The sequence below is a fragment of the Desmodus rotundus genome, chromosome 1 (assembly GCF_022682495.2).
Source record: "Desmodus rotundus isolate HL8 chromosome 1, HLdesRot8A.1, whole genome shotgun sequence".
Lineage (NCBI taxonomy): Eukaryota > Metazoa > Chordata > Mammalia > Chiroptera > Phyllostomidae > Desmodus > Desmodus rotundus.
The window spans coordinates 74,303,089-74,328,126 of NC_071387.1; the positions used below are offsets into that span (position 1 = coordinate 74,303,089).

General features: G+C 35.6%; 1 protein-coding gene across 5 annotated transcripts in view; it reads right to left on the minus strand.

Annotated features, from left to right (window-relative positions):
- Window positions 1-25,038, minus strand: part of LINGO2 (leucine rich repeat and Ig domain containing 2) — a 1,230,686-nt gene that overhangs the window by 683,422 nt on the left and 522,226 nt on the right. For all 5 annotated transcript variants that reach the window (XM_071221630.1, XM_071221629.1, XM_045193700.3 and 2 more), the window contains one exon: window positions 12,734-12,811. The gene's annotated coding sequence lies outside the window, so the exon portion shown is untranslated. The remainder of the gene's footprint in view (window positions 1-12,733; window positions 12,812-25,038) is intronic.

Below are 25,038 nucleotides of genomic sequence, written 5' to 3' on the forward strand. Positions count from 1 at the left end.
AAAATATATTTTTCTATTTCTGCAAAAATATTGAAATTTTGATAAGGATTTCACAGAAATTGTAGACTTATTTGGGTAGTACTGACATCTATATTATATTATTTTCTTCCAAAACATGAACATGGAATATCTTCTCATTTATACATTTCTTTCAAAAGTCTTTGTAGCTTACAGTATAGAGTCCTTTGCCTCCTTGATTAAGTTTATTACTAACCATTTTATTTTTGATTGAGTTGTTTTGGATTAATTGAATTATTCCTTAATTTCCTTTTCTGATTGTTCATTTTTAATGCAACAAATTTTTGTGTGTTAATTGCATCCTGCAGCTCTGCTATTAGCTCTAACAGAGTTTTCTTATGAAATCTTAGCATTTTTTACATATAATATGTCACCATGCCATTCCTTTCCATATGTATATTTTTTTCTTGCCTACTTGTTCTGTCTAGGACTTCCAGTACAATTCTGAATAGAAGTAACAAAAGTTGTTATCACTGTTTTGTTCTTGATCTTAGAAGAAAAGCTTTTAGTCTTTCACCACTGAGTATGATGTTAGCTATGGGTTTTCCATATATGACCTTAATTATTTGAGATAGTTTTTTTTTTTCAAATTTGTTGGGTGTGTTAGATCATGAAAAAGTTGAATATTATCAAATGTTTTTTCTGCATCAACTGAGATAATCTGTGCTTTTTTTCCCCTTTACTTTGTTAATGTGGTCTTTTTCATTCATTGATTTTCATATCTTGAGGTCAGATATTACTTGACACCTGTCAGAATTGTTAACATTAATACATTAACAAACAACAAGTGTTGGAGAGGACGTGGAGAAAAGGGAACCCTAGAGCACTGTTGGTGGGAATACAGATGGTGCAGCCACAGTGAAAAACACGATGGAATTTCATTGAAAAATTAAAAATGGAGCTGACTTTTGAGCCAGTGACTCTACTGATGGGAATGTACCCTAAGAAGCCCAAAACACCAATTCAAGAGAACTTATATACCCCTATTTTCACAGCAGCACTATTTACAATAGTCAAGTGATAGAAACAGCCTAAGTGCCCATCAGTAGATGACTAGATTACAAAACTATGGTACATTTACACAATGGAATACTACAAAGCAGAAAGAAAGAAGCAATTCCTACTTTTTGCAACATCATGATCAGAACTGAAGACTATTATGCTAAATGAAATAAGCCAGTCAGTGAATGACAAATACCATATGATCTCACTTGTAAGAAGAATCTAATGAACAAAATAAACTAATGGGCAAAATAGAACCAGAGACATGGAAACATGGAACAGACTGACAGCTGCCAGAAGGGGTGGGTAAGAGGGATAATGGTGGAAAGAAGGGGAAGAGACTAGTCAAAGAACATGTGTTAATGACCTATAGACATGGACATCAGTGTAGGGATTGACTGTGGAAGTGGGAGAGTGGGCTGTGCAGAGGAGAGAAAAGGGGGAGAAATTTGGACAACTATAATAGAATAACAACAATAATTTAAAAATCATCTGTAAAAAAGAAAATAAGAAACCAAAATTCAGAGACCAAAAATTAAGAACACATTAAAACTCAAAATTTGAATAGAGCCCTGAAGCTAATTTTACCTTATAGTTTTCCAGAAGAAAAGGAGAAAAATGCATAGAGGTAATATGTTAGTATATAATAACAGAGAGTTTTCCATAATTAATGAAAAATACCAATATAAAGATTAAGAAATCTAAAATAAAAACAAAAAACAAAAGAAATTACAAGAATTAATACCTGGATATACTATAGTAAAATTGTAAAGTAACAGAAAAAAAAAAAACATTGAATGCAGTGGAGAGGAAAGACTAATGTCTTTATAGAAAGCAATAGCTTGACATCTGACTCCTAAATAGCAACCAGATATACCAATAGTCTGTGTAGTAATAGATGAAATGGGCTAAATCAAAATAACCATCAAATTAGAATCATATTCAACAAGATATATGTCAATAATAAAAAAGAAATAAGACAATTATATGCAAACAAAACAGAGCATTGTTATCAATAAGTAATTAAAATTATATTCTAAATATAGTTATTCAGGCAGAAGAAAGTAATCTCAGATGGATGATCTCAGATACAAGAAGGAGGGTAAGCAAACATAATAAACAATATTCATGTTATTTATATAAAACAAAAATAAAATTATCATTAAAATTAAAAATTACAACAGAACTAAAGCACATGGAAATTGCACATAAAATTAAAGGAGGCTGATCGTAGTTAGTTATTCCAAGCTCTTATATTGTTTAGAAAGAGAGTGAAGATTGAACTTCACACTTTAGTGAGTTTCTCTATGGATGATAACATTTCCCATATAATCATCAACAACTAGAAAAGAAAATATAAGTATTAAGCTAATAGAGGGAAAGATAAATAAGAATAACTAATCAATTTAAAATAATTAAGGAATAAACAAAGAAATGCAAGAATGAGTACACAAATAAACTCAAAATAATACTGAAGGTATAAAAATATATTAGCATTGTATTTAATGTAAATATACTAAATATTTCAGTTAAAATACATAATTCAAAACAGTGGATAGCTCTGGTAAGTAGGCAATTATGATCCATTTGCATAAAAATTAAAAAAATATGTTATATTTTCCACAAGTACTCACACATATTGTTATTAATATGTGTCAAAACCATAATGAAATGCAAAAAAATCATAAACAAAATTCAGAAGAGAGGTTGTCTTCTGACAAGGAAACAAATTTGATTGGGGAAGAATATATGGGTCACTTCAGGATATGTCAATATTTTTCTCTACAGTAGATGGTGTTCATAATATTATGCACATTCTAGTTTTATTTACACCTTGTGCACATTTTAAACATCTTTCCTATCTCAAACTATTTAATAAAACCAATTTTAAAAAGAGGGAACTCAAATAAAAGATTCTGGACGGATCTAGCTGTATTGTATTGTTATTCTGGTGCTAGGTTGTGAGATTGAGAAGGAGAGCTTTTTTTGATGGGGAAACCAGCCTGATTAGATAAGAGTGCAAAAACTTAGCCTGAGTTACATCTAGATGACCACTAAGCTCAAACAGAGAGCTAAATGCGGTAGATACCAAAATTGTCCCAATTCCTCACTCCTGCCTGGATTCCCTGCCTTTTCACTGTTACCTTGCAGCTACTTTCATCCAGATGTAGAATCAATTTGTCCAGCTGTTGTATATGGACTGGCCTTGTGACTTGCTTCAGCCAAGAGAATGCAGCCAAAGCAATGTTGGGCCAGTTCTAAGCATTGGCAGTTAGAAGTCTTGAATGCTTTGTCTTGAAACCCTGCCATCCACTACGTGAATTTGTTCAAACTAATGAATTGTATGGTGAGAGACATATGGCACGGTCACTAGCTTGTAGTTAGAAAACTGCAAAATATAAGTAAGTGAGGCCACTGTTCACCAGCTAGCCCTGGCCTACTCACTGCTGACCTCACATGCATATGTAAATTGAGCTGAAGTCAGTGGAGCCTAGGCTCTCCAACACTGTCCCTTGATCCACAGATCTGTGAGAAACAATCAAATAATTGTGTGAAGTGAGTGTGTTTTGGGAGAATTCATTACTCAACCAAAAAAGAAAATCATGTAATCTTAAAGCATTTATTAATCATAAATAAACTGATTCCATAATTCAACAAGGACAATTTATTTTCCAACTATTTTCTTTTTTTTTTCTGAAAGTACTCATAAAATATGTTTACCTGGTTTTAATTTTATGAACCCAAGAAACACTTAGTAGCCATGAATACTTTTATTATATAAAAAGATCCCTATTTGGCATATTTTAGATAAGAAAGTCTTAAAAATAATCAAATCTGAGAAAACAGATTTTAAATTACTTTTTTAAAAGTTAAACAGAATAATTTTTTTTAAGGATAAAATAGAAAAACTCAAGGGAAGATGCATAGGTATGAACAAAGGTGCTGATCTCCCTTGTCTTAATTTAGGGCACTGTGAAAACCCTGCTGCACTATGGAGCCACAGCATTCATGAGAACAACAGAATGGGGCGGGAGAAGATATTTTTAACAAAGTCATCAAGGCACTCATGAGGATAGTGTATCTTCCATGAACAAGCAGTGTAACTTAGTATCTGCCCTAACACCACACAGAGCATAATGGAAATGACACTCTCAGAACACATTCTCCCCCAGGGAACTCAGCAGTGAACTGGGAAAAGATCACAGGCTCTGACAGCTGATTAGTGAATTAATTAGGTGTTGCACTTTTTTTAATGCTATTGTAAATTAGCTGTGGAGCATGTATTCAGAGTCATAAAAAGATATTAAGAATCCTAGATGTCACATGAAAGTAGGTCCAAATGTCATCAAAATCCAGAGGGAAGCCCAATGAAAACAGTTTTACTAGAGACATGATGAGACTAATCTTATCTCCCTATCTGAAAATTAAGACTACTGGCAAAGTTATTTAGGCTCCAAGCAAGAGGAATCAATATCTTTTTATTTCTCTATAACATTTTTTTTGATACAGACTTCATATTTACAAACTTTTTACCAATCTCTAAAGTCATTTGTCCTTATTTAACCCATCAAATGACAGACGATTTTGAAGACAGCATAGAGAGGACCATTTTCTACTCCAAAATGACCCTGTCCTCAGCACTACTGCCTACAGGCTCTCAAGAAATATTCTATTGTTGCAGCCCTCTGGTGCTAAGTACACCTTGTTGTGTAACAGATTTATCAGTTGTGTGATGTTGGGCAAGTTATTTAAGCTCTTCAGCCCTCAATATCTCCATTGGCAGAATGGGGATAGTGGTGATATTCATTTGAGAGGGCTGTTATGGGGATTAATAGAGAAAATATTGTGAAGTGCTTGAAATAGTGCCCAGCACAGGGCAAGTGTTTAGAAGTGGTTGCATGAATATTGACACAAAAATGATGTTCTAGACACTTCTCCAAGGAAGACATACAGAGGGCCCAGAGACATATGAAAACATGCTCAGCATCACTAGCCATCAGAAAGATGCAAATTAAAGCCACAATGAGGTACCATCTCGCACCAGTCAGAGTGGCCAACATAAACAAATCAACAAACAAATGTTGGAGAGGATGCAGATAAAAGGGAACCCTAGTACATTGTTGGTGGGAATGCAGACTGGTGTGGCCACTATGGAAAACAGTATGGAATTTTCTCAGAAAACTGAAAATGGAACTGCCCTTTAACCCAACAATTCCGCTGCTGGGATTATACCCTAAGGACCCTGAAACATCAATCTAAAAATACCTATGCACCCCAATGTTCATAGCAGCACAATTTACAATAGCCAAGTACTGGAAGCAATCTAAGTGCCCATCAGCAAATGAGTGGATCAAAAAACTATTGTACATTTACACAATGGAATCTACACAGCAGAGAGAAAGAAGGAGCTTATACCCTTTGCAACAGCATGGATGGAACTGGAGAGCATTATGCTAAGTGAAATAAGCCAGGTGGTGAGGGACAAATACCATATGATCTCACCTTTAACTGGAACATGAACAACAGAAGAAAAAAGCAGACAAAATATAACCAGAGACACTGAAGTTAAGAACAATCTAACAATAGCCAGAGAGGAGTGGGGAAGGGATAGTGGGGAGAGGGGATTACAGGAACTACTATAAAGGACACATGGACAAAACCAAGGGGGTGGTGGAGGTGGGGGAGGGAGGTGGGTTCGGCTGGGGTGGGTCAAGGGGTGGGGAGAAAATGAAGACAACTGTAATTGAACAACAATTAAAAAAAAATGATGTTCTGTTCCCACTGAGATCCATTACCATTTAAACTTCTGATTGCTCAGTGGACAAAGATTTTAATTTCCAACATGCTGAATGAAAATGGGTCTTTCTTCAGAAAACAAAGCTTTCACAGAGTTGAAGCACAAAAATACTAATAGAGCATCACATATCGAGAATAGGAGTGTGAAACTTCACAGATTTATTTTTTCTTCTTATCTTCTGTAACTAGGAGGTTAAGGATAAATATAGGGCAGAAACTATATCTGTTAGAGAAAAAGGGGGCACTTAAATTAACTTCAAGACTCTTTTCTGGTGACAAACAGATTGTTCTGCAAACACATCGACGTACAGTTGTAATTTGATTACCCCCCTGCCCTGTGGGAATGGCATGTAGCAAATCCAAAACCAGTTCAGTGCGATTCAACTCTTTAAGCAAAGCACAGGGAAGGGCCATATAGATAATGTGAATCAAACACTGAAATGAGCTCCTTCTCCTCCAAATATCCAAAATATCTATTAATAATAATTTAACCTTTTCTAATAAAATTTGATCTCTGAAAGTACTTGTGAATATAGAAAGAACACACAAAACATTTTAAAAAGTTATTCTTATTTTTAGTTCCCTTTCTCTGTCTGCTATGCACTGAGGATAACTGTTGAGTCATTAAATGATCAACAATATATACTGTTTACTCATACACATGTGAGTAACCAGCAAATATAATATGTGCTCAATACATTTGTACTTTGGTAGGCCAAGAACTGAGGTAGAAAATAAGAGCTGCTTCTTGAGACCTTTTTTTTGGGGGGGGGTATTTCTTTTGCTTTTTAAAAAATATATATTTATTGATTATGCTATTACAGTTGTCCCATTTCCCTCCCTTCACTCCACTCCATCCAGCCCATCCCCCCCTCCCACATTCCTCCTCCCCTATAGTTCATGTCCATGGGTCATACTTATAAGTTCTTTGGCTTCTACATTTCATATACTATTCTTACCCTCCCCCTGTCTATTTTCTACCTATCATTTATGCTACTTATTCTCTGTACCATTCCCCCCTCTCTCCCCCTCCCACTCCCCTGTTGATAACCCTCCATGTGATCTTCATTTCTGTGGTTCTGTTCCTGTTCTAGTTGTTTGCTTAGTTTGCTTTTGTTTTTGTTTTAGGTGTGGTTGTTAATAACTGTGTTTTAACACAATGGAATCTACTTTGCTGTCATTTTTACTGTTCATATTTTTTATCTTCTTTTTCTTAGATAAATCCCTTTAACATTTCATATAATAAGGGCTTGGTGATGATGAACTCCTTTAACTTGACCTTATCTGAGAAGCACTTTATCTGCCCTTCCATTCTAAATGATAGCTTTGCTGGATACAGTAATCTTGGATGTAGGTCCTTGCCTTTCATTACTTGGAATACTTCTTGCCAGCCCCTTCTTGCCTGTAAGGTTTCTTTTGAGAAATCAGCTGACAGTCTTATGGGAACTCCTTTGTAGGTAACTGTGTCCTTTTCTCTTGCTGCTTCTAAGATTCTCTCCTTATCTTTCATCTTGGGTAATGTAATGATGATGTGCCTTGGTGTGTTCCTCCTTGGGTCCAGCTTCTTTGGGACTCTCTGAGCTTCCTGGACTTCCTGGAAGTCTATTTCCTTTGCCAGATTAGGGAAGTTGTCCTTCATTATTTGTTCGAATAAGTTCTCAATTTTTTGTTCTTCCTCTTCTCCTTCTGGCACCCCTATAATTCAGATGTCAGAATGTTTCAAGATGTCCTGGAGGTTCCTAAGCCTCTCCTCATTTTTCCGAATTCTTGTTTCTTCATTCTTTTCTGGTTGGATGTTTCTTTCTTCCTTCTGGTCCAGACCATTGGTTTGAGTCCCAGTTTCCTTCCCATCACTATTGGTTCCGTGTATATTTTCCTTTGTTTCTCTTAGAATAGCCTTCATTTTTCCATCTAATTTGTGACCAAATTCAACCAATTCTGTGAGCATCCTGATTACCAGTGTTTTGAACTGTGCATCTGATAGGTTGGCTATCTCTTAGTTGCTTAGTTGTATTTTTTTTCTGGAGCTCTGATCTGTTTTTTCATTTGGGCCATTTTTTCTTGTCTTGTCGTGTCTGTTAAGTAAAGGGGCAGAGCCTTAGGTGTTCACTGGTCGGGCTGTGCTGTGATGCTGTACATGGGGGAGGGGTCGGGAGGGAGCAATGGTGCCTGCTCCACTCTCTGCTGAATTTCAGTCACTCCCTCCGCTACCCACAATCAAACTGGGCCCCTCCAGTGCTGCTTCCTGAGTAGATGGGTGTGTGCACACTCTAGGCCCCTTTGGGTCTGTCCAATGACCTCTCCTGTGAGGCTGGGAGTTTCTCCTGCTGCCTCCTCAATCCCCACAGGTGTTTTCAATCAGAGGTTTTAGACTTTATTTCTCTGCACTGGAGCCCTGGGTTGCGGGGTCTGTGTCGCTCCCCGACATTCCTCCTGGTTTATCTGTGTTTGAATGTGGGGCTGTGGGGTCTTCTAGCTGCTGCACCGCCTAGCCTGTTCTACAATCTGCCACCTCGCTGGGTCCCCCAGCTGCAAGTCCTCTCTGCTCCTCTCCACCCCGGCTGCCCATCTCTGCCCCTCCTACCAGTCTGGATGAATGTTTCTTCTTTATCTCCTTGGTTGTCGGACTTCCATACAGTTCGATTTCCTGTCAGTTCTGGGTTTTTTTTGTTTTTAAATTGTTGTTGTCCTTCTTTTGGTTGTGCGAGGAGGTGCAGTGTGTCTACCTACACCTCCATCTTGGCCAGAAGCCCAGCTTCTTGAGACTTTTATTATTGACAATAGCTAACATTTACCAAGAATGTGTGTTATATATTAAATGATTATCCAGTTTAATCTTCAAAACACTACTATAACATGCGCACTGTAAAGAAAAGTGAGATGGCATCCTGACCAAAACTAACCTTGATTTAAATAAAAGAGATGGTATCCACACTTAGACTGATCCCAGAGCAGTTGTGCTTCACTATCCCATCATCATCATTTGTTTACTTGCCAGATGTGCAACAGATTAAGTTCTGAGCTTCCTAGTACCCTACACACACATGCAAATAAATATAATGCAGGATTCAGTAGAATCATAAGCTGAAAATTAATAAGTTGGCAGGAGAAGCACTGCTATTTGGAGTGCTGAGACTAGAGGGCGGCATGTCCCATGGTTTCCTCAATGGAGAATCTTTATAAAGAATGCAGAAAAACACACTGTAAATAAAACTACTACAGCAAATGCAAACATGGATTTCTAGCACTTCAAACACAAATCAATGTAAGTCAATTGCATTGATTCAAACTGGTTGAATGAAAACACTTGTTCAGAGTAAATACAATGATTGCAATAATCTTGTTTAATCCATTGATAAAATTTAAGCTATAGAGATCAATGACAACAATTCATATCATTCAGACAGTCCTCCTTCAATATTACATCTTGCTTCTGCTTTGCTGATTAATACCAGCTGGCAGAAACCATGATGTATGCATTATATGATGAGTAACAAACCACAAATATGTGGTGAGACTAAGTAAGAACATACTCATTCATTTAAAAGCATGCATAATTTTAGCATCTTCTCAGAAGCTGAGATGCCTAACCAGAACACTTATCTAAAAAGGTTATCATCGTATCTATGCAGAGAAGTACAAAAGGGAATATCTATAGCCAGTATTTGTATTTTCCTTAGGAAAAGAACTTTGGTTTTAGTCAATACATGAACAGAAGTCTGATTGAAAGGACACCATCTTATTCTAGTCATAATTCTAACGCATTAAAATATTACCCACAAAATATTTAACTTTATGCTCTAAAAAACTCACAGGTAACTAAATAATTTGGGGGCTTTAATTCAAGGTCAGTGAAATGGAAAAACATACAGTTCATAATAGTTGATTTTAAGTCATTCTTTCTTAGCATCATTAGTACATGAGCCTCGATGATATCAAATCGTGAGCAGTAGTTATATCACCCTCTTTCCACAGACTAGTAAACTAAGCCTTGAGACCTCTTGTAAATCACCAAAGTGCCAGAAGCAGTGAGTGTGCAGCCACACAGGAATGCTAACACTGGGCCCGGTGTTGCACCACGGAACCTCTGCCTCACTACTGGCAACTTACATCAGATAGATACAATTTATAAATTTTTGGAGCCAGAAACAATCTATGGGTTAGATGAAAACCATTATTTCTCCAAACACTGATTGATAAAGATCCCTGTTAAGAAGCAGTGGGCCAGCCAAACACACCAAATGCCATTTTTACATTCAGGATTCTCCACCCTTTATGCATTAGCCCATTCTACTCAGGGAGAAATTATAATTTTTTACATATTTATTTGTGGTTTTTTGTTTACTTAAACTAAACCCATATGATATTATTATTTTTAAAATATTTGCCATATTTGATCACATTACAACCAAAAGTCCCAGGAACATCATTTGAGTCACAGGTATAAAAGTCTACACTCCCTTCCATCTGAACTGTATTTATAGAGAATTATCATCATCCTATCAAAATAGGACAAACCTAATATTTTCAAATCTTCAAATTTCCTCATTATCACGTCTGTGTTGGGCAGTTATCCTTGAGTTTTCAATGTCCCACTTCAACTTGTAGACACAGCTTCAGTTTTATGAGCATTCTGTTCAAAGTGCTGACCTATTTACAGCCCTGCTCTGTTCAATACACCCATGTTAATACCATCCACACTCTAACTGCATGTTTGTTATCACACCAGTGACATTTACCTTTTACACTTGAATCAGTGATTCTTTGTACAACAGAAAACGTCTCAGCTATAGTCACAATTTTTTCTCTCTCTTTACTAGTATGGATTTTTAAAAAAATTCTGATAGTTTTAGAATGGAGAAAATTATTTTTGGAACCTTGCCAAAGGTTTTAAGGAACTAAAGATTAGCAATAAAAGATAGGTAAACAGATCAGTACCTGAGGAGGTGTGTAGGCCATTGTTAAACCCCCCTTTGCCATGACAAAGGCAAAACACAAGGAGTGTGGGAAGAAGAGGGGACTGAAGATGGAGGTGAAAATGGGCTTAATTTTTATAACAAGAATGTAGAAGATACAGGACCTGTCCTTTCATCCCGTTTGTGTTATATGCTTTAAACTTTTGTTAAAATGAAATTTCTCAGTGCAGGTAAATTCCCATATGGCTTTGATGTTTTATAAAATTCCATCAAAGTCAAATGAAATATTACTTTTCAAATAACCTGTAGTCATTTCATAAATTAATAGTGTGTGTTTCATTTTTTTGCAGATAAAATAAAATAACCTCCTATCTACTATCAAGGTACGTTGGAAGATAGCACTGGGTTTATAATTAGGGAGAGATTGCAGGACTTCACATAAATTCAAGCAGAAAAAAGAGGTTAATTTGTCAGGATTACTTAAACTGGCTAAAGGAACTATAAAAGAATATATTAAGAAATACTCAAAGAAGTAATTACATTTCAGAGTGTCTTCAAATCATGTCAAATTTATCATATTTTAAGTGCCATTGAATGTTCTTTTTGATTGTAAGAGCCCTGTAAATGATAGATAGTTTTGTGCTCTGCAAATCAGAAATTTCTTCTAATTCTCTTCACATGACTGTCTATCCACTTTTTCCCTATTATCTCATCCAAGTGAACATAATGGAGACCCATGTAAAATGTGAGCCATATAACTCATCATACAGTTTATAATTTAAATTTTATCAATGATGCCTTATATATATCTTAAAAATCTGACCAATTCAATACATCCATGAATATTTAATTTCTCTCCTATTACACCTTGACATACGTTTCTTATTTTTATTTAAGCCAACATATCTACGCACGCAGATCAGAGTTTCCTTTGGACCCCAAAACATCATCCCAGACTGCTGTGTGTGTCCACGATTTGTACACGGTAGGCTATTTACCTACACGCCATTCCTTCTTTTCTATTACTGTTGGCCTACTAGACGTGGGAAACAGTACTGGAAGCAGTCACATTCCCTTTCTAGGAAACCTGATTTTCAGAAGAAAATCTTATTTACTTCATTTCTTGATTTCATGAGGACACAGTGATATATTCCTATATGTCTTCACTTAATTGAATTCATAGGCCTTTCTTTAGAGTTGCTGGCCAAGACTTATCTTCCTGGGGCCCCTCAAACCCTAATTCCTTCCTCAATAATTTTATGTGATGAAAAGAAAGCAGTGATTACAAATGTCTTAATTTACCTACAACTGAAAACAAAAAAATTAAAATAATAAAAAACAAAACAAAGCAAAAGAAAACCTTGTTGTGATGCTTGCTAAAGGATTATCAGCAAAGAAAAAAGAGGTACAAAAACTAATAAGACCAAAAAAAGTCATCCATATCACATATACAGAACCCCTGAAAAGGTATGAGTTAGTTTGTACTCCTATAAATGCAATTTTTCAAATACATGGGGAGTAAATGTTATACCCTCCAAGGATAATGGAATAAAAAAGCCCAGAGTAACTGAGCTTCCACTTCAAGTTAAGAATAATATACCTCCAATATCACTATCTATGTCATAAGTATTCATAAAGAAAATATTTTAGCTATTACTTGTTATAACAGTTTATATGTTAAAAAACATGTAAAACCATTAACATGGTTTAAAAGTACAAAAATCATTGTAACAAAACAAAAGCTATGTACAGACTGTCTGAAACATATCACACACAACATTTATGATAGTTTTACAGACAAAAATATATGCCCAGCATTGCCAATATGCCAATAACTTCCCCTAGTCACTTTAGAACTAAAAAACTAGTGGAACTCCTTAATTAAATATAAGAATAAATAAAATGTCATTAACTTCTTGGTATAAAGAAACTAAGTCTTACGACAGAAAAATGGCATTCATTTCACCCTAAAACATAATTAAAATAAATTTGGTATTTACCTTGTGATTAAAAATCCACTGGACACTTTAGAGGCCCCAGCAGCTCATAACACAGCTTTCCAGTGCACTCTTCAATTCCTACAAATAAAGAAGGTGAAAAAGAACATTTAGAGCAATATGTATCTTTGTACAATGATGCCGAATAGCTATGAAACTTGTATTATCTTTCCACATTGCCATTTAAAAATACCTCCTTAAATATTGCTGTCATAGATTTTGTTAAATGCACAATATAACAATGAAGAATATGTCTTTCTGGGAATTTCAAGGCAATAAAGAGAGTCTAGACTATGAAACACTACAAGAAATAAAACCACTCAATCACATGTACTTTTACTTAGAAAGGCTGTTGTACTAAGAAAACTAAACCATTTGGTTTCTTATTATGTACACATTACCAACATAAACATTTTTCTAGTCATAAAACTGAGTTATAAGTAATAGGGGGCATTGGCTCCTTGTTTAGTTTTTTACTATTGACTTCTTTACTAGATTTTAGCAAGTATTGTTAACTTTATGTCCCATAATTTTTCTGGATATAATTTATAAAATGTGGGAAGTGACAGCCATCTATTTGATAAGTTGATATGTAATGCATAGATATTTAAGTGACTTCTGCTTCTAGGCAATATACACTTATATATAGTAAAAATTAATAACTGATACTTTCATGTCCTGCCTCAATTATCTATAGAAGAAACTTTTTAAATCATTATTTCCCCCCACCTACTTGCTAAAAGAAAAAAATAAAGTGATAGGCAAGATATTTAAGTACTTTGTTGTTGCCCAGTGCTACTCTCTGTATTTCCTGTATACAAACACAACCTAACTAGGTAGAATGGGACCCTGTTACATTCCTCTCCTAAATCTCCTCGCTCCAAATCTCATGCATGTACTGTTAAATCCAGGCGCAAATGTCAATGAAACGGCACCACCTCCTGTGCCCCACCTCCCACCCCTTTCTGAAAATCTCTAACCTGTTCAGTGGCAAAGAAGATTGGGATAGGAACAGAGATGGTGGGAAGCTCATAAAAGAGAAGCATACCTTTGCCAAGGCCCAGGGAGCAGGTTAGAACATAATACATTGCTTCTTATCCCATTGCAAGAGGGATTGTGTAAGGTCATGCTTTAAAAGCTAGGTTCATACAAATCACATTCCCACCTCAATGTTTCTAGAAGCTATTATCAGGGACTGTATATACTTAGTATATACAAATAGTAAATGTCTATACAAAGGTATGTATTTATATAAATTCATATATTAATATACATATATACACACACGCACATATATACACACACTAGTAGCTTCAGTTTGTGCTTCTTTGCCTCTTTATTCTTGAGAATGACAACTCACTTTGTGTTTCTTATATAATTTTGTTTTTTAAATTTTATTTTAAAATTACATTTGACATTCAATATTATTTTATATTAGTTTCAGGTGTACAACATAGTATTTACACAATTATATAATTTATGATGTGATTTCCCCAATAACTCAAGTACCCACCTGGCACAGCACATAGTTATTGCAATGTTCTTGATTATATTTTCTTTCCCGTACTTTACATCCCTGTGACTACTTTGTAACTACCAATTTGTACTTCTTAATACCTTTCCCTTTTTCTTCCAGCCCCCAACCCCTCTTAACTCTGGCAACTGTAACTTCTCTGCATCAATGAGTCTGGTTTGGTTTTGTTTGTTTGTTTGTTTGTTTTAGATTCTACATATAGGTGAAATCACATGGTGTTTGTGTTTCTCTAACTTATTTCACTTAGCATGATACCTTCTGTCTGAGTCCATCCACATTATTGCAAATGGCAAGATTTTATTCTTTTGTATGGTTGAGTGATATTCTATTGTATATATGTGCCACCACGTTTTTATCCACTTGTTTATTGGTAGGCACTGGGGTTGCTTCCACATCTTGGCTATTGTAAATCAGGGACTTACACTATGCACAGTGAACCTAGGGGCACATATATTCTTTCAAATTAGTATTTTGGGTTTCTTCATATATATTCTCAGTAGTGTAATAGCTGGGTTATAAAGCAGTTGCAGTTTTACTTTTTTGAGGAAACTCAATACTGTTTTCCACGGTGGCTGTACACAAGGGTTCTCTTTGCTCCACATTCTCAGAAACACTTGTTTATTAATTTATTGATGATAACCATTCTGACATGTGTGAGGAGATATCTCACTATGTCTTTAACTTGCATTTTTATGGTGATTAGTGACACTGAACATCTTTTCATATGTCTATTGGCCATCTATATGTCCTCTTCAGAGAACTGTCCATTCAGATTCTCTGCCTTTTTTAAAATTGGAGTGTTTGTTCCTTTGATGTTGAGTTTGAGTTTTTAAAATAAATTTTGGACATTAATCCCTTATTGAATGTATGTTGGTGAATATCTTCTTCCTTTCAGTAAGTTATTCTTTTACTTTGTTGATGGTTTCCTTTACTGCACAAAACCTTTTTTTAGTTTGATGTAGTTCAATTTGTTTATTATTTTCCTTTGTTTCCCTTGCCTGAGGAGGTATGTCAGAAAAAAAGATATTCCTAAGAGAGATGTCAAGGAGTTTATTGCTATGTTTTCTTCTAAGAGTTTTATAATTTTTATTCTTACATTTAGATTCTTAATCCATTTTGAATTTATTCTTATACATGGTATAAGGAGTTAGTTTAGTTTTATTTTTTTTTTGCATGTATCTGTCCAGTATTCCTAACACCATTTATTGAATAGACTATCTTAAGACTATACTTTCAGGGATCATTTCTATAGTTCTTTATTGAATAGGCTATCTTTAGTTTATTGCATTCTCTTGCCTCCTTTGTCATATATTAATTGACCATATATGCATGGGTTTATTTCAGAGCTCTTTATTGAAACTCACTTTAAAGCAAAGATACTTTCCAGTCAAACAAATGTATTCTGCATGATGAGGATCCCATTACATTCTAGAAAGACATCAGAAGCTACATTTACATTAGGGAGAAACACACTTTGAAAGAAAGTATTAAACATTTTTGATAAAAAAGGTAGTGTTCTAAAGTTGAGAACAGTGTGGGATAGTAGACAGAAAAATACTGAAATACCAGGGATGGCTGCATAGCATTTCTGGATGTACTGAAGAACTAACCTGATTTCCTAAAAACACATCAACTAATTCAATGCTCCATCATCTTATAACTCCATATTCACAATTGTTTGGCTTGTTTAAGTTATGTTATTTAAAATTGTATCATAAACAACCTTAAACTTTTACTGAAGGCTCACTGTGACAAGTGCTGTGATGGGCATATCACTTAGTCAATAAGATAGATACATTATAACACTCTGCAGACAGCTGCCATTGTCTTCTATATTACACATCTCATCATAAAAATCCTAAGCTGGAAACTGCATGTTCCATAAATTAAAGGTATTTCTTACTAATTATAAGTTTTAAGTCCTGTATCTAATTTAAGTTTAATATTAAATTAAAATATTTAATATGCTTAAATATTTCTAAATGCCTAAAGTATTTATTGAATAGTTAAAATGTATACAGATGTGAAAGTCATTAAACAAAATCCATTATTTAGTTATCCAAAACTTGCATTTTATCATTCCATTAGAATGGGGTTGACCCTGGAAACTAAAAAGAACTTCTGTTTACAATCACATTTAAGGATTACATTTATGACATCTTTAAAGGAGAAGCAATGTGTATTATATCTCCAACCCATTGATGGGAATTTCCTAATTTTGCTGAAAGATCATTTTAATGAAGACCAAATATTGTTTGAGGCCAATGAAAAATGAGCTATGATGGCAAAGTAAACTGTATTAATGCAAAGGGAACTTGATGTAAAATATTAGATATAAAACAAAGTTGGGAAGAGATAAGGTAGTCGAGAAAGAAGATAGGAAAAATTTGTTGATAAAATCCATGAGAGTCTATGTGTCTGTGGGGTGTTTCTTTTGACAGGAGTTGAAGGAGTACAGCTGTCTCAGTACAAATTCCTTCAGAGTTTGCTGGGTTATTAATGGAATATTGGAGAAAAGAAATGCAGAAGGGAGGGAGAAAGATAGGGAGAAAAACATGGATATGAAAGAGAAAAATTGATCTGTTACCTCTTAGGGTGCCTTGACCCAGGAGCAAACCTGCAACCCAAGCATGGTGCAGTGACCAGTAATCATACTGGCCATTTACTCGCCTTGTGGGATGATGCCCAACCAACTGAGCCACACCCACATTAGGGCTGCCCTCAATGTTTTGACTGAGGCACACAATTTGAGATAAATGATGTCTAGAACACAAAACACAGGAAATTTATGAGTGTGTATTTGCAAGTATTTAGTAGACAGGAGATAGCGTAGGCCACATGTAAAAATAAAAAATGTGCCCACGGGCTTAGGATGTTCAATAAAGTCACACCTAAAGCAGGCAGCATATCTAATAAAACAAAATTAGACCCAACCAGAAAGAAGTTCATAAACTATACACAGAATATTTTTACCTTTGCTGTATAAATACAGGGTTTTTTCCCCCTCAAGATCACATGACCAATTACTGGCAGAGATAATATACACCTCCTGGCTTCCAATTTAGTTCCCTTTTCACTACCACTGCTAGAATCTTTCTATAATAAGGTCATTATACATTATACTTGAATCCCGAGAGTATATGTAATACTAAGCAGATAATGACTCTAAGCACAGCCCTGTATTAAAGCAGGGATTAAAGTACAATGCACTTATCCCAGTCACCAGCATTTTATAATGGATTAAATGACAGCTGGTATTGTTCTATTATTATGTATACAATGAGAGAAAATATAAGTGAGAGCAAGACAGCGGTCACAAGAGAAAAAATGTTAAAGAGGGTCAATGAATGTGCTCTAGCAGTAATTTTAGAGGGATTAATATTTTAAAAACCAAACCAAAGCTGATTTAATCTCTGTTCAAACAAACGTCTTGAACTTGAAGGTTAGGTATACAATGTGATTTATAAAAGAATAATTTTTGTTTTATTTAATTCTTTGGACAATGATTATAATAATCTCCAAGAATAAGCAATATTTTAAAATTAATTCAAACTGGGGTAAGTGTATTCTTTAGGTTTACAGTGGTGTGCTAGGGAATATTTGAAAACAAAGGGAAAAAATATCAGTCCTCCCGGCCCTTCAATGATATTTTAGATGAAAAAATAGACATCTACACAGTGAATATTTCTGTGCCTAAATACCCTCTAGTTAAGAATTTACATCCTACCTTTAGTGTTTAGGAGAAAAATGTCTGTTTTAACTAAAAGGGTAAACATTTTTACCATTTTTTCTGTCATACATTTTAGTGATTCCCATTCTTTATTTCAAAGTGGGAAAATATTGAGAAAACTTTTTTTCCCAGAGGAAATACACAGTATTATGGAATTTTCTCCCTAAAGAAAAGTAATTCTCTCACTGATATTTTTATTTGCTACTATCAATACTTAGTTCACAATGGTGTGTGGTCTCTGTGCAACTTAATTCTCTATTGCTATATTGAAGAACCTATATTTAAATCCATTTAAAGAACCTTGACTTCTGGCCAAGATGGAGGCATAAGTAAATACACATTGCCTTCTTGCACAACCAAAAAAAAGGACAATGACAAATTTAAAAACAAAAACAACTAGAACCACCAGAAAATCAAACTGTATGGAAGTCCAACAACCAAGGAGTTAAAGAAGAAACATTCATCCAGATCAGTAGGAAGTGGAGACAGGCAGGTGGGTGGAGAGGACTCACAGCAAAATGGCGGTTGGAGGACTGGGATGGGCTATGGCTGGTGGAGCAGGCAGTCCCACATTGTGAGCAGATAAACCACAAGAAACAACTGGGGAGTGAGACAGACCTAGCAACCCAGGGTTCCAGTGCAGGGAAATAAAGTCTCAAAACCTCTGACTGAAAAAACCTGTGGGGGTTGAGGCAGAAGAAACTCCCAGCCTCACAGGAGAGTTTGTTGGAGAGACCCACAGGGTCCTAGAACATACACAAACCCACCCACCTAGGAATCAGCACCAGAAGGGCCTGATTTGCTTGTGGGTAGTGGAGGAAGTGGCTGAAAGCTGGCAGAGAACTGAACAAGTGGCATTGTTTCCTCTAGGACCCCTTCCCCACATACAGCTCCACAAAGCAGCAACCTGGGTTGCCCTGCCCTGGCCAATACCTAAGGTTCCACTTCTTACTATGTAACAGGTGTGCTGAGACAAAAAAAAAAAAAATGGCCCAAATGAAAGAACAGATCAAAGCTCCAGAAAAAATACAACCAAGCAACAAAGAGATAGCCAACATATCAGATGCACAGTTCCAAACATTGGTAATTAGGACACTCACAGAAATGGTTGAATATGGTCACAAAATAGAGGAAAAAGAGAAGGCTATGCAAAGTGAAATAAAGGAAGATGTACAGGGAACCAACAGTGACAGGAAGGAAACCAGGACTCAAATCAACGGTCTGGACCAGAAGGAAGAAATAAACATTCAACCAGAACACAATGAAGAAATAAGAGATCACAAAAATGAGGAGAGGCTTAGGAACTTCCTAAGGAGGAGAGGCTTAAGAACTTAGAACATCTTTAAACATTCCAACATCTGAATCATAGGTGTGCCAGAAGGAGAATAGGAAGAGTCAGATATTGAAAACTTATTTGAAAAAATAATGAAGGAGAACTTCTCTAATCTGGCAAAGGAAACAGACTTCCAGGAAGTCCAGGAAGCTCAGAGAGTCCCAAAGAAGCTGAACCCAAGGAGAAACACACCAAGGCACATCATAATTACATTACCCAAGATGAAAGATAAGGAGAGAATCTTAGAAGCAGCAAGAGAAAAGGACACAGTTACCTACAAAGGACTTCCCATAAGACTGTCAGCTGATTTCTCCAAAGAGACCTTACAGGCAAGAAGGGGCTGGCAAGAAGTATTCCAAGTAATGAAAGGCAAGTACCTACATCCAAGATTACACTATCCAGCAAAGCTGTCATTTGGAATGGACAGGCAGCTAAAGTGTTTCCCAGATAAGGTCAAGTTAAAGGAGTTCATCATTACCAAACCATATATGAAATGTTAAAGAGACTTATCTAAGAAAAAGAAAATGGTAAAAAAAAAAAAGATGAACAGTAAAATGATAATAAACTCACAACTATCCACAACTGAACCTAAAAAACAAAAACAAAACAAAAAAACTAATCAAACCACTAGAACAGGAACAGTATCACAGAAAAGAGATCATATGAAGGGTTATCAGCAGATAGGTGAAGCAGGGAGAACAGGGGAAAAGGTACAGAGAATAAGTAGCATAAATGGTAGGTAGAAAATAGACAGGGGTATGTTAAGAATAGTATAGGAAATGTAGAAGCCAAAGAACTTAAATGTATGACTCATAGACATGAACTAAGGGCAGGGAATGTAGGTGGCAAGGGGGTGCAGGGCTGAGGGGAATAAAGGGGGGGGAATGGGACAACTGTCTGTTTGTCCTTTTACAAACACAAACCTGAGGCTTAGAAGGTGATACAGTAATATTCTGAAGACCATAGACCTTTCTGTTATATATCACTGACTCCAAAGTATCAACTATGGTTAGCTTTGGCAACAGGAGTGGTTAAAACAAACATTGAATTGAATGCAGTAGTACTTAATAAAACTTGAAACCTTTAACAAGTGCAGTTGACCAAAACTGGATGCTTTCAATGTTTTATCATCAACATTTTAGGGTTCCTAATTAAAAGTGAAATTCTGAATAAAAGTTTTCCCTTTCTTTTGTTTGTTGTTTTGGCCTTTGAAAGGATAGTCATTAATATGTCATAGTGTTTATTTTCTTATTTAATGTTAAATTTTAGACATGTGCTAGGAACTTTATTAAGATTTTCAAAAACTAACATCCAATATCTTAAGCAAGGTGTTTTTTGCATAAAACACTGTTGAATTAAAAATACAATATTCCTAACAACTTTACGTAATATAAATGACATTTCCTGGAAACATATTTACTCAACATTACTTTACCACTATGGTAGAAACATAGAATATACCATTCATTGAATCTTAATTATAATATAACAAAGTAGCTATATGATTCTTAATTGTAATACCACAAAACAGCTAGACAAATACTAAAAATTAAGCTATATAATTTATAACTCTAATATAGTAAATTGGCTCTACTATTGACTGTAACAAAGGGACTGTCAAAGGGAAATGGGAGAAATAGTTTCACTGAGCAATTTGGACCCTGGCATTCACTAGAACTCTTTTAATATTAAAGTAAACATTTTTCCAAGTTGAAAAAAAAGAAAACAGACACAGTATTACTTGACTGAATCACTCTACAGATATTTTACAACTAGCATATTGCTCGACCACGCTGAAATAGAAATCTTGCACCTACATTACACCAAATCCTATTTTAGTATGAAATGCACATCACTTATTCTTCAGGTGAGAAAAACAGTAATTTTTTAAAAAAGGAATTTTTATTCTTCTCTATTTTAAGTTGCCTGGTTTTAAATTTCTTTGTTTGGTGGCTCTCAAAAGAATGACAGGGACTTCACTCTGGATTGCTTTGGTGGTTTACATTTCCTTTTGTTCTTGATTTTCTTACAGATGTAACAGGTAGACATATCAGCATTTTCATTTGCTTTAATCCTCAAAACCCAAGAGTAAAAGAAATACACTCTCATCTTTTTATTAGGTCAATCAAGTGAAAGTTTTCTTTGCACTTAAACTTTTAAAAAGTTGAAATTCTACCATGACTGCAAATGAAATATATATTTTATTTGGTCTTAAAAGATATCTTTATAAAATATTTATTTTTAAATTACACACATTATAAGGCAATTTTGTGTCTTTTATACATTAACATAATAATTCATATACACCAGATGCTATCCCTAAGCCAAGTGCTGTTCTAAGTGTTTTACAACTTAATTCTCACAACAGTTGATTGATACTATTTTTATCCCAGTTGAAAAATAGAAAATTGAGGCACAGAGATATTAACTAATCAAGCAATTAACAGGGCTGGAATTTAAACTAAGGCAGCATAACTCTAGTCCTTGAGCTGTTAACAAAAATAGAGTGCTACCTCTGATTTAAATATACTAATAATGGCATTCTGATAACAGTACACACAAAAATAGTCTTTTATCATCTTAAAGACACTCAAACTAAAAATATTGAATCATAGAAGTACATATAGGGTGACAGGAACAGTTTTGTTAAAAATAACAGTGTTAAACTTCTCTGAAGGCATGGGTTATCCCTGCTTAGTTTACAGAATATTCACAATCTCTGGTAGAGTACCAAACCTGTAAAAAACCAATAAATAAATGTGTTGCATAAGTAAACTAACAAGTATGAAGAAACTTATGTGAGCAGGTGTTTCTGCAAAACCCAGTAGGAAGTGCCAGCTCCAAACACCCTAACAAGTAGACTAGTCTGAATTGGGTACACACCTTCATCGGGTCCACACCTCCCGTTCCTCACCTTCAACTCTACCATCTAGTACTTGGACATACTCTTGTGGGATCCAGCAATGTATGTTCCATTTACAACTGCCTAAATTCATATTCTTTATGTTCTTGTTCTAAGCTATGTTCATTTAATAAATTAATGAAAAAATGTGATTCCAGATAATACTGGTATGTTTTAACTGAGGTTTTTGAGAGAAATATCATTAATCAGAATGATCATTCTAATCATGAGAAGATCAAGCAATAATACCACAGGTCATAAAACCAAACCCAGAAGACAATATCCTATCAGTGTCTTGGATTTCTCTTCCCTTAGCTCCTTAAGTGCATATTAAATTGTCTTACTTGTTATCATCTTTATTGCCACCCCTTGTCCAAGCAAGCCATTACCTGTCTCCTAGATTACTCTCATTGCCTCCGAACTAGTCTTTCTACCTATCTTCTTTCCCTTCCAATCCATTCTCTATATTCCAGCCAAAATTATCTTAAAATATAAGTTGGGTCATGTCTCTCTATAAGTGACTTCCCTTCACACTTTGGAGACTTTATGATTTTTTTTTCCTTTCCATTTTCATTCTGTCTCTTGGTCTCACTCTCACTCTCTCTCCCCTTTCCTCCCTCCCTCTTCCTATATCTTTCTTTCCCTTTCTAACCAAAGCTGACCTCTCCAATCCCACCTCCTGGCTCCATCTGTGCTGAAAATGTAACCCTACTTCAAGCTCTGACATGCACTCTTCCTCTGTTAGAGTAATCCTATTCCCACTCTTTGCCTAGCCACTTCCGTCTCACCTTAGATTTCAGCTCAAATGTCACTTCTGAATGTGTACTTCATTCTAAATGGGAGTCCCTTCTGATATAGCTTCTCCAAGTTTTCCTCCCTGTCATTTCTCAGAATGATGTAGTTGTTCTGAGCAACAGATTTATACCCACACTTATTGAGTTTGAATCCTGAATGCACCACTTGCTAGTCCACATGGCATTGGAGAAGCTCTTTATGCTTGCCATGTTCCAATGTCCTTATTGATGAGCTGTGATATTATTTACCTAATAGGGTGGTTGTCAGGACTGAGTTAACACCTATAAGCACACAGAACAGTGCCTGGCACATTAATAATAAATGTGAGCTATTATCATTCAGTGGAATTATATTTATCTCTGTACTTATTTGATAGTTGGTTTTTCTCATAAACATGCAAACTCAAAGTGAGCAAGAACCAAAGTTATATTCTTACCACTGCAAACCTGGTGCCTCTTACAATATATAGCTTAGGAAAAGCTCAACAAATAGTTATTGAAGAAATCAGTTCAATAAATTCATGACTCTATGAATGTATAGAATAAAAAACTTGAAAAAAAGAGAAAATAATATGGATCAACCATCTCTTGGCTGGTGAGTTTGTGACGTTCATAAAATTATACATACAATATAGGCTTGGGGATCATATGTGGTGGTCAGTTTTACGTGTTTGGAAAGTTGACTGGATCTAAAGTAAATCTTAATATTGTACCCATCCAGCTGTTTTTCAATTCAAAGTCATCTGAGAATTAACTAAAACACCTGAAACAATTCTTGGGAGCTTGTTTTATACCATTCCATTTCTGTCATTGTATGTCATTAGTAAATACAAAAAAATTTTGTGTACTCTAAAAAACAAGTTCTGAGTTTTTAAAAAATCTTCATTTTTTATTTAGTCTGTCTTCCTCTAAAATTACCAACTTCTCTGACAAAGTTGACAGAAGTCTAGTAATCAGAAGATTGGAAGAAACATCTCCTTTTAATTCCTTCCTCTGGGAAAAGAGCAAGATAACAGAATTTAACCCCATCCAGTGGTGTTCTCAGGATAGACATCCAGCTAGCTGTGCAATGTACCTTAACACTACTGCATCAGACCTTTTACAGAGGGCAGAGAAAGGAAAGAGAAATGAGTAATGTAAAATTAGAAAGTGAGGTGTTCCAGACAAGATGGAGGTATAGGCAGAACCATTTTGCTTCCTCCCACAACCAAAAGAAGGACAACAACCAGTTTAAAAACAAAGAACAACCAGAACTGCCAGAAAATCATTTGCATAGAAGTCCAACATCCAAGGAGTTAAAGAAACAGTCATCCAGAGTGGTAAGAGGGTTAGAGATGGCCAGCCAGGTTGGAGAGGACCAGGCAATGTGGTGGACCATGCAGGCGATCCCGTATTCACCATATTCATGTGCATATAAGCTGAGAGGAACAACGGTGGAGTGAGACAGGCCGCAAAACCCAGGGTTTCAGCACAGGAAACTAAAGACTCAAAACCCCTGGCTGAAAAAAATCTGTGGGGGTTGCGGTAGCAGGAGAAATTCCCAGTCTCACAGAAGAGTTTGCTAGAGAGACCCACAGTGTCCTAGAAGGTACACAAACCCACCCACGTGCAAATCAGCACCTGAAAGAGCACAATCTGCTTGTGAGAAGTGAGGGAAGTAAGGGAAAGTGGAATGATAGCAGAGCAATCATGATTGTTCCCTTTCTGACCCCTCCCCCACAGACAGCACATCTATGCAACACAGCAGAGAGGGTTGCCCCACCCTGGCAGATATCTGAGGCTCCACCCCTTACCACATAACAGGTGCACCCAGACAAAGAAATATGGCTCAAATGAAAGAACAGATCAAAACTCCAGAAAAAGAACTAAACAACAAGGAGATGTTGTTGGGAGACAACCCATCAGATGCAGAGTTCAAAACACTGGTAATGAGGATGCTCACAGAATTGATTGAGCTTGGTTGCAAAATGAAGGAAGAAATGAAGGCTACCCAAAGTGAAATAAAGGAAAATGTA